Source organism: Cryptomeria japonica, chromosome 1, assembly GCF_030272615.1.
Source record: "Cryptomeria japonica chromosome 1, Sugi_1.0, whole genome shotgun sequence".
Lineage (NCBI taxonomy): Eukaryota > Viridiplantae > Streptophyta > Pinopsida > Cupressales > Cupressaceae > Cryptomeria > Cryptomeria japonica.
The window spans coordinates 5,390,948-5,407,393 of record NC_081405.1 but is presented as its reverse complement, the minus strand read 5'-3'; positions in this window follow the sequence as shown (position 1 = coordinate 5,407,393).

Genomic DNA, 16,446 nt, shown 5'->3' with positions numbered 1-16,446 from the left:
TTTGAATGATTGATCTCATGATAATTGAAAAGTTTCGCCAATTAAATTCATTTATAAAAAACAAAATAAATTGCCCCATTGAAAAACATTAATTACCCTTTCAAATAGTAAATATAAAATTAACCAAGGTCAATTTTAATTTCATTTTCATCTTTGTCAGCTTGTGAAGAAAACTATTTTGGTGAGGTGGCAAAATGGTGATTCTTGTGGAGAACCATCGATTTGAGCACATTCGACGATATCAACAACCTCCTGAGTATGGGCTTCTGGTATGTATTGTATCCCGAGCTTTGTTTTCAACTTGTCATACAACTTTTCATGTTTTTGGCACGTTTTTGGATTTTTTAATTTTTTTTTGCGATTTTCGGTATTTGTTTAGCGCATATGCATTTAGGTTTAGCGCATTTGCCAATGTTAGTGCATGTGCTCATTTTGGTAGCGCATGTGTTGGGAATGTTAGCACATATGTGTAGGCTAGCGCTTTTGCAGCTAAAGTTAGCGCATTTGCTTTGTTTCACACATATGTTCAATAGGATAGCGCTTTTGTTAAAAAGGTTAGCTCATATGCTTTGGTTAGCGCCTGCGTTCAATAGGATAACACTTTTGTTAAAATAGTTAGCACATATGCTTTGGTTAGCGTCCCTGTTCAATAAGATAGTGCTTTTGTTAAAACAGTTAGCGCTTATACTTTAGATGAATATTTTTGATAGATTTCATAGCCAAAAATCACTTTGTTGATTAGATTGAGATGTGTCTAATGCGCAATTATGATGAATAGGTACTTGATTGATTGATTGATGTTGTTTGATAGATCAATTTGATTTGTTTTATTAGATTAGCTCTAAGAAACTAATTAAGTTTTTGATTTAAGAGCATAGAAGAGTTTTGATTGAACTCAGTGATTGTTAGATCGATTTGATTTGTTTGGATAGAGTAGCTTTAAGAAACCGATTTAGTTTCTAATTTAAGAGCATAACAGAGTTTTGATTGAACTCAGAGATTTGATTGAACTCTGTGATAGCAATGTGCTCTCAGAGTTTCTAGGAGCACATTGCTATCACTCGGCCTATTCATCATAGAGTTTGTGATGAGAGACAACCATATGTTTATCTGTATGTAGGTATCCTTACTCAACATAAGCTAGGTAAGATGGAGTATTGGTGTTGGGTTCTTGATTCATTGGATAGTGTTACTTGGAGACCATATGTTGATTGTGAGTCATGGATGGATGATTCACAAACATTACCATTTATTATGCAGAGTAGATAGCTTATTGGTTGGACTGGATACATTGTTGAGTGACAGTTGATGAGTCCCATTTTTAGACAGTTTGGTATCATTCAGCCTATGCCTATTGGTGTCACGATATATGCTCAATGGTACAGAGATAGGCGAGATTGGGGACTTCTTTGTTGTTTGAGATTGCTCGCGTAGAGTTTCTTGCTACTCCTAGGGTGGCTTATGATATGAGATTGCACATTCTTGATCTTGTGGTTACTGCAGATTATGCTCAGTACATACTAGCACATCCATTTTGTCGTATTATTGATCCAACAGATCCTCCTCCTAGCTCAGGAGATGAGGATGATGATTTAGATGATCCAGGTGTTAGGAGATGAAGACGGAGACGAGAGCTTAGAGCTGCTTAGGAGGTTGGGGGAGGTGGAGATGAGGGTGGAGATGGAGGTGGTGGCAGTAGGAGACCCAAACGGAGAGGAGGTCGATTGAGAGTCCATGGAGGACCGTTTGGAGTAGTTGGAAAGATCGGGAGACCACTTCCTATGGGTGGGAGAGATGGTGGATGGATTGGGAGGGATACTGGCAGGGCAGGGATGAGATTTCAAGAGGGTTTCCATTGACAGGAGGAGGTAGGATGACTGGATTGGATGGGGGTTGTGGGAGAGGCATTGATTTTGGTTAGATTCAACCAGACCCTAGGGTTATTGCAGCTCATGGTGGAGAGGATGAGGATCCAAAGGCTCATGTTCCACTTATTAGATGATGGGTTCTGAGAGCTACTCGGACTAAGATCCCAGCAGGTGGACAGGGAGGTGGAGATGAGGGGATTGGGGTTCATGTGCCACAGCAGGATCTGCCAGAGCATGATGCACCAAAGAAAGAGACCATTGATAGTCTGAGAGCACAGATTGATCAGCTTAGAGAACAGATACAAACACTTATGATAGAGAGAGAAACAACTGTTAGGAGACAATAGGATACTCAGGGCCTTCTTGATCATATACAGTAGGTTGGATCAGGCACTCTCTCAATTGATACTGTTAGAGCACTAGTTTGGGCCGGGAAGGAGACTTCCCATTGGCGACGACTATATGAGGATGTAGTTGTAGAGAGACAAAGAGCAGGTAGCTATCATACCACTGTGTTGATGGATACTAGCAGTGGTGGAGTCATGGGGCCTCCTCAAAGGAATGGTGATCGTGGGAGATAGGCATTTGGAGGATCTTCTCATCCACAACCACAGAGATAGACATAGTCAGGTGGTAGTGGTACAGGACAACCTTGACCTGACTTTGTATTGATGAGGCATTTGTACTTTTGATTTGATATCATTGTATACTTGGACTTTTATTATTTTTATGACGATCTATATGCAGACATGGACTTTATATGATGATCTTTTATTATGCATGTTATTCTATATGATGATGTTCTATATGCATGTTATATGGATGCAATGATGATATGGATGATGTTATGATCTTTTTCTTTCTTTTCCTTATGATTATGATCTATATGAAAATGCAAATAAATGATTGATTGATTGATTTTTTATTTTTGATGCACATGGATGCAATTGAAAATGATTACTAATATAAACGATGCAAATGATCTACATGATATGCTTTTGATTTTTATATGTAATGCTTATAATGATTATGAATCTAAGTGCAAAGATGCAAGTAAATGATCCTTAATGAAATGATAATGCAAATAATAATGATGATTGCTACATAATTAATGAAATGCACTTAATTGAGTGCAAACTAATACAATGATTAAAATGCAACTAAATTAAATGGAATTATTCTAAAGATGAATGCACCTACAATGATCAAATGCAAATTGTTCTTGTTTGTCCAAGTATACTCAATCTTTATTCATGACCGTTGATCTGTGAATGAAGTGAGATGCTTATAATGCAACTGACATTGAATGCTTATAATGCAGATGAATAATGAGCTAATCTAAAATGATCTAACTAAAAATGATATTGTCATTCTTCATATGCCATCTTGTAATAGTGCTTGATTTCATCATTGAGCTTTAAAATGTTGTAATAAAATACAAGCAACTTGACATAATGATCCAAGATGACCTGAGTATTTCTTACATGGATTTTGATATAGCAAGTTAATACAAGCAACTTGATATAATGAATCAAGTTGACCTGAGTATGCTTGTAGAACATACAAGGATTATCTCCTTTCATGCATGACTTGGAATGTCCTTGATCTTTTGCCGATCATATCCCGAGACAAGTACATACCTTAATAAGATAAACTACAGAAAGCAATCAAAGAAAATAATCATGCCTTGTCATAGCTTCTCTAGTCATGGACATCCTTGAGTCGCATAGAGTACATGATTAGCAATAAAATCAAGATATAAACATTGAATCCTGTATGTCATTCACATGTTCTCATGGTCATTAACTGATATAATCATCTTGATGAATGATATTTGATAATTTGTTATTACTTGTTGGTTGAACCTTCAGTTTCTGAGTTTCACAATTCAGTTGTTATAAGACGCCTTGATCTTCATTGCTTTGTTGCCCGTTATCTGTTTCAAAACCCTAGGTGTTTTTGTTTTTTCTAAGACCTCAGCAAAAGGAAATAGGATTTTTCCCCTAGCAAAAACAAAACTTTATTATACATGTATGAATTGATCAAGATCCAAACCATGGCAGGATACAAATGCAGATTGATTGATTCTAATAAAATCTAAGACAGTGACTACGACAAGTATGTCAAAGATTGATAATTGTTGGTAAGCTGCATATTTCCTGCTAATGGTTCAAAGAAATGGATGCGAAAGATGAAATGGATGAGCTAAGATAGATGGAAGTGATAGATGCGATAGGATGGAGTGGATAGGTGTGCAAAGCGATCTCATAGATGGAAGAATTAACTTTTTTAGATAGCGCATGTTTACCAGGTTTTCACCATCTAAATTTATTGCTTTTTTTTGTCTTTCCTGATTTTTGAGAGATGAAACATGTCGTGCCATCAATTGATAAAGATAAGACTACCCAGAACAAAATCCAAGAGTCATACTAATCTATGTCATTGTTTTGATTTGTTCGATAATTGATAAGAACGTCTGGTTTCAAAGAGTGAGTACTTCCTATAAGATCTATCTGTCTGGTTTCGAGCATACCTTTCCCTATATAAGACATGTTGATTTTGATAGATTTAGAGTGATGATTTGATTAACAAGACATATGATCAGTTTGATTGTATACTGTAAAAAATTTCTTGTTTGTTGATTTGATTTTATGGGCCATGTTTTCATGCTTTGATTTTCAATTTTGTATTTGATTTTGTTGATTTTTTTACTTTTTACTTTTTGGACATTTTGTGATTTTTTGTTTTGTTAGCTTTTTGGATTTAGAAGAAAGATGTATCTGTTTGCCCCAATGTATAGCAAGACAAGGAATGGATGAATTGTTGAGCTGAAGATGAATGGGTGAAAGATGGCTGCATCTTATTATGGAACATGAAGAGACATGTCAAGAGCTTCTTAAAACCATGTTTTTGTCCTTAGTTTTGATCAAGATCAAGGATGGAAAAAGGGATATGGATGGAGATAATATATGGATAGGAGAAATAAGATCAGAGATAGTGATAGATGATGAAATAAATGAATAGTTAGGATAGATGGTATAGATTAGCATGAAGCAAGATCATAGATAGCACTGGATGAATTTAGATAGAGTAATGGATATTAGAGGAAGGATAATGGGAGATGTGGTATGAAGAATACAGTGGATGAAACTTTGACCCCAATTATAGAGATCTCCATTTGTAAAGAGGTGATATGTAAGATTGTCATAGTATTTAGCACCACTCGAATAAGTGTTCTTGAACTTTTAAAAGATAGAGACACAACCCACACTTAGAACCTTTGATAAATTCAACCAAACATATCTAGCAACTAGGAAGTAGACTCAAAAGGGAAGAAAAATCCCAAATTGGATCTAGGTACTTAGTCTTTGATTACCCATGTGTGTGCAATTGGGTTCATTCTGACTCATATGATCATTGTAATCTTCCGAATCCAATGTGGCTAGCTACATGAGTTACCCTGACTTCAAAAGCATCTTGGATAGAGCCTCGCTGCCAGAAAGCATCCATAGCTCCAATGAGGTTATCATTGTAATATCAAAAATATTTATCCATTGCCAACTAGGCATCCATAGCCCCGATGGAGTTACTTGCATATTCCCATAGCCAAGCTTTTGATATTTCATTTTTTTTCTTATTTTGGATATTTCTTTTGCTGATCATGCTTTGGATCTTTTGATATTGTCTTTTTCTTTTCTTATTTTGATTTCATTGGCTTGTAAGTAATGAAACTTACATGGGTTTGATAATTACAGTGCCGCTGAAGCAAGATTTTAGATTTTTCACTAGCCATGTCTTCAACTAAGAGATCACAATGATTTAGATCAATTGATTAAGTGTATGAGATATAGTAATCAAAATATGTCGGTACAAAGATACAATAAGTGGTTCTTTTTTGGATTGAGTGTGTATCCCAACCAAAAGATAATGTTAAAGAGGAATAACCTCAAATTTTGAAGTGTATCCTGACTAGATATCTAGGAAATGGACTAAACATGAGATTCGAGTAGGGGCAAGCATGTGACAAAATGACACAAATGCCTATTTCACAGATGATGAATTTATGCAAAGGATTGAATGAAAGGGATGAAAGGATAGAAAAGAGGTGTTGGATAATAGATAGAATGTTTGAAGATTTGTGTGGGGATAGATGTAAATGTATTCAAGATGAGTGTTGGTACACAACTTGAGAAGTGATGAAGATATGGCAAAAAATTGAATTTTGGGACATAAGAACCCAAAGTAGATAAAGGAAATGATGGAAGAATGGTTTTGAAAAGATGTTTAGATAGATGTTTGAAATAAGTTCAAAGATGTGTGCCTTTGTTGATCTTTCTTATGGATCATTTGAGGTGATGGAATGGTGGATGGTGGGAAGTAAGGACCCAAGATGGATGGAAGGGATATAGAGTTTGAATTTGGAATGAAAGGACCTAAAATAGATTTGGAGGATGAAGAGTTTGACTTTGGAACGAAGGGACCTAAAATGGATTTGGAGGATGAAGAGTTTGAATTTGGAATGAAAGGACCTAAAATTGATTTGGAGAATGAAGAGTTTGAATTTGGAACGAAAGGACCTAAAATGGATTTGGAGGATGAAGAGATTGACTTTGGAATGAAGGGACCTAAAATGGATTTGGAGGATGAAGAGTTTGAATTTGGAACGAAAGGACCTAAAATGGATTTGGAGGATGAAGATTTTGACTTTGGAATGAAAGGACCTAAAATGGATTTGGAGGATGAAGAGTTTTCTTGATCTTGATCTTGACTTGGAGTAGGATCATTTGAGTTTGTGCTTTTCTCTTGATTTTGAATTATATTAGTGAAAGAGATGGAAGGGATATCATGCTCTTGCTTAGGAGGTGGATGTTGAATGGGACTCTGCTCTTGAGATAAAACGGGATCATCAGGGATGAAATACCAAAATTTTAGGGGATCATCATAAGATTCTTGATTGGTAGGATCTTGATAAAAAATGGGATTAGATTGGAGAGCCATGATATCTTGATCTTGATTTAGGCTAGGACTCATTTCCTTTGAATAAGCTTCTTCTTTTTCAAGTGACAAGGGATGGTTACACGAGTGATCAATGTTTCAGTTTAGATAGGTTGATGTTGTTGACTTGATGGATACTTTGTTTCGGATACTCAAGCTCAATAAGTTGAATAGAGGGTTTGTTCGATAGGCCCCTATGACAAAGTACTTCAAATGATATGGATAAAGTATCTTGATATGGAAACTTGATTTGACTAACTTGAATACCTAGCTAGGTATTGTTGTTGTTGAGATAGTTGGATGATAAACTCTTGATCACTTGATTTGATACTCCCCTAATCTTGTTGGATGAAAATATTACCTAAAGATAGTTGAAAAATTGATAACCACCTCAAAAAAGTGCTTTGTTGGATTTGGAAATTCTTTTATCTCTAAGGTTGCTCTTTGTTATTTGTTTTGAATTGATTATTGTATTAGTTGATTTGCAAGATATTTCAATGTTCATAACAAGAAGACATAGCACACATGAAAATAATGATCATCCCTATGCTAAACATTGAGTGTATATTTTTGTGAGGATATTTTCAAATCCCCAATGTTTTCACTGGTTTGATTTACAATAAAGGACACATCAGATAGACACTTTACTCAAAGGTCATCAACAATATCATAGCCCATTAGTCTTGATACTCCGTCAGCTCAAACAACCTTGTCACCCCCTAGAGGGTGTCCATTTTTTTGCCTTTTTTCACAAATTAACCCAAAGAGAATTGCTCCTCAATTGAGTAGTTATCTTGAGAGATATATGGTGAGTAATCTTGGGGGCAAATTCTTCCCCACCCTTGCACTATGATATTTCCAATGTATGGCAACTGACTCAGCTCAAAGCTTCTACTTCTATGGTTCATAGTAAGGATTCCATTCAGCACGACAAATGATAAACTCAATTAAGAGGCTTCCCAACATTTAGAACAAAGGCTTTTTGCATCATAAGGATAATAGGGGAAGGCTATCAAATACACACTTCCATTGGAGGGGATTTTCATTAGCCTCCACATTTGATTATAGTGGGTTGGTAAACTTGGCGATAAAGTCGTTACCCACTTGGGCCGTACCCTTCTCACTATCCCCCTCAAGGCTTTGGGAAGGTAGGCCCCCTAAAGGATTTAATTGCTTGAAATTAAAGAAAGCATAAAAGAGTGGGTTTGGCTTTTTTGGTCACCCAATTAAGGGGAGAGAATATACCTACCACTTAAGACAAAGCAATCAAAGTTCTTTTTAACCTTTTCAAAGCAATTGTGGGCTGTCCTATTTAGAGATGTCGCTCCAACAAGCATGGTGTTTATTTTAGCCCCACATAGCAAATGATTTTCTAAACTAGAAATTAGAAATCCTAGTCAACAAAATGAAAATCGTTGCAAAAAGTAACTTACTTTGTAAGAATGGACATTTTAACTTGCAAAAAGAAGATTGATTGTGCTTTTTACCTTTGCAAGAAAATGAAAGATTGTTGTTCTTTTTAGAACCCAAAATTTGAGGTGTGAATCCCAACTTTGCAAAAAAGTAAATGTTTGATTTGTTGTTATTTTTACCTTGCAAATGTGATTATTTTTAGAGCCCAAAACAACTGAGGTACTTTTTAGAACACCAAATTGAAAAATGAAGTCTTTTTTACCCAAAAGGAAATATGAGTTCTTTTTAACCAACTTTGAAAAAGCTAGAAAAGAAATCACTAAATCCTAACTTAACTCCTCCAAATCTAAAAGAAACTGTTAGAAACCTGCAATAAAAAACAAGTTAGTGAAAATCCAAAACCTTAGGTGGGCTCCCACAAGCCTAATTTCAAATTGTGGTTACAAATTTTTCACTCCTGATTCTGAAATGCCCTGAAATTTGACTAAGTCTAAAATTTGGAAGATCTTCCCAAAACTAGATTTTGTATTATAACTCCTAGAGGTCTGAAACCCCTCTCAAACATCCTGACAATATATATGGAACATAACTTAAAGTATAAGTGACATTTCCTTAGAGTATGTTATATTCCATATATATTACCCTTGCACAAGCCCAATTTCAAGATTTGATTAAAAATTTTGCACTCTGTTTCAAATGCGCTATCTTAGATAACATATGCGTTAAAGCAATTGTCAAATATGCTAAACCATCTGTCAAATGTGCTAACCTGCGTTACAAAAGCACTAACATATGTTCTGAAGCACTAACCTGCATCACAAAAGTGCTAACCTGCATTACAAAAGCGCTAACCAATGTTACAAAAGTGCTAACCTACTGTCTGAATGTGTGAATTCATGATTAAAAGCGTTATTCTATTGAAAACAAGCACTAACCTAAGTGACAAAAGCGCTAACTTACTGAACAAATGCGCTATCAAATTTCACATATGTGTGAAACTGACTTACAAAAGCGTTAAATTAATTTCAAAAGAATAAGACAAAATACTAGAAAAGGTAAGTTCGAGGCTTGAGCCCCACGGTGGGCGCCAAAATGTGTCCACTTGAATTTCATCATCATAATGCTACCTTCAACATGTTAGTTTCACAAAATACAAAGGAAATGCTACAATAAATCCGAACTCAACCAATGAAACTACATGAAATACATATAAAATAAAAATTGTATTATTACCTTCATGATTTATGCCTCATTGTGTCCTAACTCCACTATTCCTAGTTGCAGACGGCGCGCTATCAGACAAGCACTGATAGCTTCCAAGATGGCATATGAAGAATGAACTGATAACTGATAGTTAGTTGATACTGTGATATGAAATACTAAATGACTATGCTAAAATAATTATGCTAAATGATTATACTATTTGCTTCAAGATTAAAACTCATGGATGCATAAATTTTCACAAATGATTAGCTTTGAAAACTCACTTGAAGACTAACTTGAAGACTAACTCTCTCTCAACTCAAACTCATGATTTTATAGACCTTGAGAGGATAAGATGATGTGGCTCAGATCAACGGTCATGATCAGATCTACAGATTTGGATGGCTGTGAGCAAAGATGAAGGTTAAGAGAAAGGGAGAAGGAGAAGGCAAGTCACTCATCTCACCTTGACTGGGTTGCTGCCTGAGGGAATCTAGGGATGGTTGGAGAAAATTTAGGCATGAGAGGACAAGTGGACTCAAGTCCTTCCTAAGATGTAGGGATGTTGGAGAGAATATAAAAGGAGGTTATGAAATATGTGTATGTACACAATATTTCATTAATTTTGGAGGTTGAAGATAAATGATGAATTAATATTTAAGAAATATTAATTTCCTTAGCCACATGATGGATGAGTTGGCAAAGGGAAGATGAAGTGGAGATGGAAGGTGAGTTGGAAAAGGGTTTAAATAATTTAGGAAATCATTTAATATTTGAGACTATAGGATATGAGAATAATCATTAAATATTAGATATATAAATGATTGAAGGAGATAATTAAATATTAGATATTTAATTAATTGATCAGAAGAATAATTAAATATTAGATTTTTAATTAATTAGAGGAATAGGATAGATGAATTAATTAATAAAATATTTCAATTAAATTAATTAATAGAAAGACACGAAATGAACTAAATAAATTAATCTTTTCAAATTAACTATTTAATAGAAGAATAAACATTAAATAAATATAAAATATTTATTTAATCACTCATAGCCATTTTTATGCGTATACATTGGCAATCTTTGCATATCACATTATCTAGTTTGACAAGTTGGGGTAATCCTCTTACAACACTTGACTTGCTTATCTTAACCAGATTATCAAAATTAACATGACAACATCTTTTATGCCATAACCAACTGTCTTCCATTCTTGCAACCAAACAATTATTAATATTACTATTCAAGTGGAATAAGTTACATCTAGTTTGCTTCTCAATAGCATTTAGTTCACCATTACTTCCAAGAATTTTGCAGACTCCACTTTTAAAATCAAGCAAATAACCTTTATCATTGAGCTGACCAACACTTAAAAGATTATGCTTTAGACCATCAACCCAAAACACATCATCAACATTACTCTTCTCATTTAGAGAAATTGAACCTTTACCTTTCACCATGCAGGGAGAGTTATTTCCAAATCTAACAACACCTCCATCAAATTCATCAAGGGTTATGAACTTAATTTTGTCTCTGGTCATGTGGTGTGAGCAACCACTATCTATAATCCATTCATCAATATTGTCCATATGAGATACTAGTGCCTTTTCATCTGTCAGTTCCTTCTTCATGGCTACAAACACAATTTCTTCATTGTCATCTTCATCTTCAAACTCTTCATTGGTCACACCTTCATCTACTACAACATAAAAATGTTTATTTCCCTTTCCTTTGAGTCTCCTAAACTTTTCTTTCTTATCAGTGTTAGGGAAGTTAGCAGCAATATGACCAATTTTACTACAAGAGAAACACTTCAAAGGTAGCTTTTCTTTATACTTACTGATGCCTCTTGGAAATCTTTTTGCTAGCAGTGCCTCAAGTTCCATCACTAGATCTTCATTGTCTTCATTTCTCCTGTTACTTCCATGACTTGACCTACACTCATGATTTTGACATATATCTTTTCCTTTTCTAGCAGATGAACCGATAACAGAAGCTTTAAATGCAGATTCAATAGTTTTTGTCACACTATTGTCAAAAATATTTAACTCAAAAGTTGTAAGGTTACTGATCAATGAATCAACAATTACCTTATCCTTTGAAATAGATCTAAGTTCTTGGATTGCAGATACTCTTATAGCATACCGAGGTTGAAGAGTTCTAAGAATTTTACTTACTATTGCATCATCTTCCGTTTTATCTCCAACACTCTTTATGCCACCAACGACTTCTTTGAATCTCTGACCATACTGTGCAATATTTTCTCCTTCAAGCATTCTCATGTCATTGAACTTTCCTCTCAAGATTTCCTTTTTGGCTCTTTGAACATGCTCATCTCCTCCATAGATTAAATCTAACTTTTCTGAAACCTCACCTGCAATTTCCAATCCTTGAACATCAATATATTCTGAATTAGATAAAGTACTTACAATAGCTTCTAGGGCTTGCATGTTATCTTGCTACTCTCTGAGTTCATTCGGTGTCAAGGGAGTAGTAGTAGGAGAAACATATGTTATTTCAACTTTCTTCCAATATTGTGGACCGAGACCTTTGATGTAGATCTTCATTCGGTCTTTCCAGATCTTGTAGTTATCCTTGTTGAACTTAGGACCCTCTTTCTTCATCATCTTTACTTCCTCATAATCTTTCCCTCAAGTGGTTAGGCTTTCTGCACATAGAGGACCAAAGCTCTGATACCAATTGTTAATCCTATGAGGATTTGGTTAATACTGAGAGGGGGGGTGAATCGGTATTAATACCAATTGAAAATTTAAACCAAAAACAAACTTATATCAGATTTGAAATCATTTATCAAAATATCTTAACTTCTTTTATCATATCTAACAACCTCTTTATCAGATTTGCTAACACATTAATCAAATCATTTACCACATCTATCAATTCTTTCACCACTTAAGCAATCATATAGATTTGATCATTTACCAACTCATTATCCTCATCAATCAGATCAAACACTTTCTCTACTAACTCTTATCAGTATCAGTAATGTTTGATAAACCTCTGATAAAACATCATAACCGATGTACCTAGAAATAGTGCATGAAATATAACATAAACAAGAACATCACATGAAAAGCATTTCACACGTGAAAACCATATTTTTTTGACGTGGAAACCCAAATAGGGAAAAACCACAGTGGGAGTTGGCACCCACAAATATTTGTACTCTTTTGAAGTATGCCCTGTTAGGAGTTTAGCCCCGTTAGGAGCTTACAATACGCCTTGTTAGGAGCAGACCCTGTTAGGAGTCACTCGCTTAAGGGATTTACCTAGTAGTCCAGTTAGGAGCTTGATGATTTGTTAGGATCAACCTCATGAGAGGATTTAACACTCTTTTGAGAGCTACCATGTTAGGGGAATTAAATGTTTAAGACCTATTAGGACCTACCCAATTAAGGGATTTAACCTACTGCAACTGTTAGGAAACAACACTGAAAAAGTGATTTGTTACTTGCACTTCTTTAGCTTGCTCAATCAGATCCAGTTATCCTCAACACTCTGCAACTCTCAGGAAGATCTCACACTTCTCTTGGATGGCTCAACACATTCTCTTAAGACCACCGACATGATGAACATCAACAGTGTCATCCTAAATAGCCATCTCAACTAGGTCGGCCACTAAACCCTAATTAAATCATGAAATTATAATACAAATCATAAGAGATCATCTCAGATCAATATAAAGATCATTACATCAAATTACAATGCAATATCAACCGTTGGTTGATCATAACCCATCATGAAAATCTGATATGTACCAAAGTCAAAGCCTCAAAACACTCTACTAAGTGTAACCCATCATGAAAATTCTTCCTTGAATCGCACCAAAACAACAATCAAATCATTTCACGTAGGTTGTGTTGTGTTACCACCTTCATGTAGACTTGTCATTGATCATGTTATAACAAAATCATTACCGGTCTCAAACCCTACTAAAACTTTAGCAAAACTTCATCAGAAATTTGAAACATGCCTTCCGATAGTCATCACAAATTCTGGTTCCGATCAGATGCTCCTTTCCATGATACAAGCTCAAATTCCAAACCACAAATCACCAAACATCGCCGATTGTTTGATTCACCAAAACATCTCTTCTTTATCAGTTAAAGTCCTATTTCACAGACTTCAATTCTCTGCCGGTAAACCCTGTCTTCCAGTAAACCAAATCACTTAGATGACAAAACAAAACAAAACATCAGGAACATCAACAATCATCATTTGGCATTAGTTTCCATCAATGACAACACAAATAACTGATCAACTCATCTAATCACAAAATCTTAATATCTTCATCACAAATAGTATTCTATCCTTTGCCGGTGCAGTCATCCATCTTCAACTACATCACCTCCTCTGTATCAGTTATGCCAAATGCCAACAGTACAGTCATCAAAAGCTACAAATTGTAAAAAATTTATCCATCAAATTCATAAAATTCCTCCATCAGTACGAAGAGCATGAAAAATTAGCCCAAATAAAAAAAAAATTGCAACCAAAAAGGAGCAAAAATGAGCAAGATATGGCCTCTTGTAGTTGAACTACAAAATCAAAAAGCTCAATGAGAGGGGGCTCCAAAATTTTCAAAATATGTTGATGCAATGCTGACGTCAATGTTTCATGATGATAAATTTGACAACCATTTGCTCATCATTAGGTCATCACTCCCCCTGGTTGATTGTACAGAAAATGCTGATGTGGTAGAAAATAATAGGTGTCGTATTGATGATGTGGTAGTACGGTCAGGTCGATATGGTAGGTATAGATCGTTGATTGGACATGTTGTACTGATGATGTGTCGTAGAATGTTGACTGGGTGTCGCGGACGTAAATATTGTGTGGCAGACAAAGGGATCTGGCATGGCAGACACATGGCTTGCATGGGTGTACAATTGGCAGGTGCGATCAAATCAGTACTCTTCGTGTGGATAAATTTGTTGTTGGTGTGGCGGTAAGTGTGGTGGGCTGCACAAGTAAGTTGAGGATGCATGGCACCAACTTGGATGCTAGGTGGGCCACGTGGGCGAAGGGGCGGCCTGGGAGGAGGGGGCTGACAGTGGTGCTCGCTAGCGAAGCGCTCAGGCCAACGATGGGGCGACAAGGAAGTAGCCAGCGGAGAAACAATGATGGGTGGGAGTGACGGAGGTGGCCAACGGGTGCTGGAAAACCTATTGGAGGAAGAAGCATTGCCAGCTGGTTGGTGAGGTATGGTCGGCATATATCGAAAAAGTAGGGGATGGTATATGAGGATGTGGGCGGTGATTCCCCAAAAAATAACCAGACCTTGCATAAATTAATACACAGTACGGTGTCGGGGAGGGGAAACCCCCCCCATAAAGATTTAATTTTTTTTGTTTTTTAATAAATTTTTACAATAAAAAACTCAACGAGAATTTTAAATATAAAAAATGAAAATATTTCTCATAGAATTTTTATTTGTTTTTTAATAAATTCATACCGTATAGCCAAATTGGATAAACTTTTCCTCCAAAATTGATTTTCTCCCAATATAGCCTAATTTATACTCAAAATTCATGGAAACGGCCTTCTAGACACAACCGTGAGGTCCAAATCACCATAGGACGTACCTAAAAAGAGAAACTCCCTAGATCCAAACAAGCAAGCCTCCAAAATGATTAATCAATGAAGCCCTATAGGCTACGATACCATGTAAGAATTTGTTGAAAATAGCCAAGATCTAGGGCACAATGAATAACACAATAGAGAGACAAAATATTTGATAAGAATAAACAAACTGTATTCAAATCAAGATGAAAATACTAATCAACTGGATCATCAAGAATTGTTACATACAATGTAGATTGTCCTACTTATAAAGGCAAGGCTAAGAGACAAGAGAGCATACAATGATGACATGTGGCTCAATGAGATGTAAGGGTAGGTAGGAGAAATAGTTAAATATTCCACATGAGGTGGATCACCCACTGAAGGTGGAATTATCACTCCACAATAAGTGGATATGATAAGTAACAACAAGATCACACCATAAAAGATGGAAATTCTCCTACATACACACTCCCAATGTATGCACATATCCCTAAGTGTCTCATATGCAAACTACAATGTTATGCATTTACCTAAGTAAATTTAAGTATAGTGTAATTATATCCAACATGAATAAATAATTACACCAACAGATCCAAATTACAATGAGCAACCTCATATATATAGGTGAGGTGCAATGAGCTAATCTAGGAAAACTATGACTAAGTCAAAAAAGAGTCCTACTTGACTTAGGACTTGTGCAGATTCTAGATGCAAAAGCATGAATAAAAAATGCCACTTGAAGTATCGAATTTGAATTACAAAATGACACTAGACTAGAGATGCATAAAAATGACTAAGTGTTTGTAGCCTCCTCTTGTTTCTAACATTCTTCACCAATGGAGTCTTCATGTCCTCACTTGGTAGCCCGTACTTTGAAATTCTCAGATCTTGGTATATGGAATCTGATATCTAAAATGGAGTTGCAAGAATGGATTTTGAAGAATTCTCGAAGTTAAACAAAAAGACCAAAGGTGTGAAGCAGGTTTACAAACCCGATTTACACCCAATATAAGTGTGGTGCATCAAGTGCATTTTTGACTTATAAGTCCAATTTGCATTTGGTAAAAGCTCGAAAAACATATTGGTGTAAATCAGGTTTGTAAACCCGATTTGCACCTTGTGAGGTTCAAACAAAAGTGGTGTCAATTGAGTTTACAAACCCGATTTACACCACTACAAAATAGCAAAGGTAAAAGCCACAGGGTTCAATGCATGTCGAGGTTGTAACCCCAGTATACACTAAAGGATAGAACCTTGGTGTAGGTCGGGGTTTTGGCCCTGACATACATCACAAGAGTTATGTGTAGATTGTGTATCAAAATTTGTATAGGGTGGGGCCACGACCCTGGCATACACCAATATGGAAAGACTTTGG